A 2,857-nucleotide genomic window follows, 5' to 3' on the forward strand; every position below is an offset into this window, starting at 1 on the left:
GAAACCATGACTATTTGTTGATCAACGAGCTAGTCAACTAGAGGCTTACTAGGGACATGTTGTGGTCTATGTATTCACATGTGTATTAAGATTTCCGGATAACACAATTATAGCATGAATAACAGACAATTATCATGAACAAAGAAATATAATAATAACCATTTTATTATTGCCTCTAGGGCATATTTCCAACAGTCTCCCACTTGCACTAGAGTCAATATTCTAGTTACATTGTGATGAATCGAACTCCCATAGCGTTCTGGTGTTGATCATGTTTTGCTCTAGGGAGAGGTTTAGTCAACGGATCTGCCACATTCAGGTCCGTATGTACTTTACAAATATCTATGTCTCCATCTTGAACATTTTCACGTATGGAGTTGAAGCGACGCTTGATGTGCCTGGTCTTCTTGTGAAACTTGGGCTCCTTGGCAAGTGCAATAGCTCCAGTGTTGTCACAGAAGAGTGCGATCGGCCCCGACGCATTGGGTATGACTCCTAGGTCGGTGATGAACTCCTTCACCCAGATTGCTTCATGTGCTGCCTCCGAGGCTGCCATGTACTCTGCTTCACATGTAGATCCTGCCACGACGCTTTGCTTGCAACTGCACCAGCTTACTGCCCCACCATTCAAAATATGCACGTATCCGGCCTGTGACTTAGAGTCATCCAGATCTGTGTCGAAGCTAGCGTCGACGTTACCCTTTACGACGAGCTCCTCGTCACCTCCATAAACGAGAAACGTATCCTTAGTCCTTTTCAGGTACTTTAGGATGTTCTTGACCGTTGTCCAGTGTTCCATGCCGGGATTACTTTGGTACCTTCCTACCAAACTTATGGCAAGGTTTACATCAGGTCTGGTACACTGCATGGCAAACATAATAGACCCTATAGCTGAGGCATAGGGGATGACACTCATCTTTTCTCTATCTTCTACCGTGGTCGGGCATTGAGCTGAGCTCAATTTCACACCTTGCAACATAGGCAAGAACCCCTTCTTGGACTGATCCATATTGAACTTCTTCAATATCTTATCAAGGTATGTGCTTTGTGAAAGACCTATGAGGCGTCTCGATCTATCCCTATAGATCTTGATGCCTAATATGTAAGCAGCTTCTCCAAGGTCCTTCATTGAAAAACACTTATTCAAGTAGGCCTTAATGCTGTCCAAAAGTTCTATATCATTTCCCACCAAAAGTATGGCATCTACATATAATATGAGAAATGCTACAGAGCTCCCACTCACTTTCTTGTAAACGCAGGCTTCTCCATAAGTCTGCATAAACCCAAACGCTTTGATCATCTCATCAAAGCGAATGTTCCAACTCCGAGATGCTTGCACCAGCCCATAAATGGATCGCTGGAGTTTGCATACCTTGTTAGGATTCTCAGGGTCGACAAAACCTTCCGGTTGCATCATATACAGTTCTTCCTTAAGATGGCCGTTAAGGAATGCCGTTTTGACGTCCATTTTCCATACCTCATAATCATAGTATGCGGCAATTGCTAACATGATTCGGACAGATTTTAGCTTCACTACGGGAGAGAAAGTCTCATCGTAGTCAACCCCTTGAACTTGTCGATAACCCTTAGCGACAAGTCGAGCTTTATAGATGGTAACATTACCATCCACGTCCGTCTTCTTCTTAAAGATCCATTTGTTTTCTATCGCTCGCCGATCATCGGGCAAGTCTGTCAAAGTCCATACTTTGTTTTCATACATGGATCCTATCTCGGATTGCATGGCTTCAAGCCATTTGTTGGAATCTGGGCCCGCCATTGCTTCTTCATAGTTCGAAGGTTCATCGTTGTCTAACAACATGATTTCCAGGACAGGGTTGCCCTACCACTCTGGTGTGGAACGTGTCCTCGTGGACCTACGAAGTTTAGTAGTAACTTGATCCGAAGTACCTTGATCATCATCATTAACTTCCTCTTCAGTTGGTGCTGGCACCACAGGAACATCTTCCTGAACATCTTCATCAACTTCCACCTTCCTCCCACTTACTTCTCTCGAGAGAAACTCTTTCTCCAGAAAGGACTCGTTCTTGGCAACAAAGATCTTGCCTTCGGATCTGAGGTAGAAGGTATACCCAATGGTTTCCTTAGGGTATCCTATGAAGACGCATTTTTCCAACTTGGGTTCAAGCTTTTCAGGTTGAAGTTTCTTGACATAAGCATCGCATCCCCAAACTTTTAGAAACGACAGCTTAGGTTTCTTCCCAAACCATAATTCATACGGTGTCGTCTCAACGGATTTAGACGGTGCCCTATTTAAAGTGAATGTAGTTGTCTCTAGAGCGTATCCCCAAAAAGATAGCGGTAAATTGGTAAGAGACATCATAGATCGCACCATATCCAATAAAGTGCGATTACGACGTTAGGACACACCGTTATGCTGAGGTGTTCCAGGCGGCGTGAGTTGTGAAACGATTCCACATTTCCTTAAGTGCGTACCAAATTCATGACTTAAATATTCTCCTCCATGATCTGATCGTAAGAACTTTATCTTTCGGTCATGTTGATTCTCTACCTCATTATGAAATTCCTTGAACTTTTCAAAGGTCTCAGACTTGTGTTTCATCAAGTAGACATACCCATATCTACTCAAGTCGTTAGTGAGAGTGAGAACATAACGATATCCTCTGCGAGCCTCAACGCTCATTGGACCGCACACATCAGTATGTATGATTTCCAATAAGTTGGTTGCTCGCTCCATTGTTCCCGAGAACGGTGTCTTGGTCATTTTGCCCATGAGGCATGGTTCACATGTGTCAAATGATTCATAATCGAGAGACTCTAAAAGTCCATCAGCATGGAGCTTCTTCATGCGCTTGACACCAATGTGACCAAGGCGACA

The sequence above is a fragment of the Triticum aestivum genome, chromosome 5B (genome assembly GCF_018294505.1).
Source record: "Triticum aestivum cultivar Chinese Spring chromosome 5B, IWGSC CS RefSeq v2.1, whole genome shotgun sequence".
In the NCBI taxonomy this organism is placed as follows: Eukaryota; Viridiplantae; Streptophyta; class Magnoliopsida; order Poales; family Poaceae; genus Triticum; species Triticum aestivum.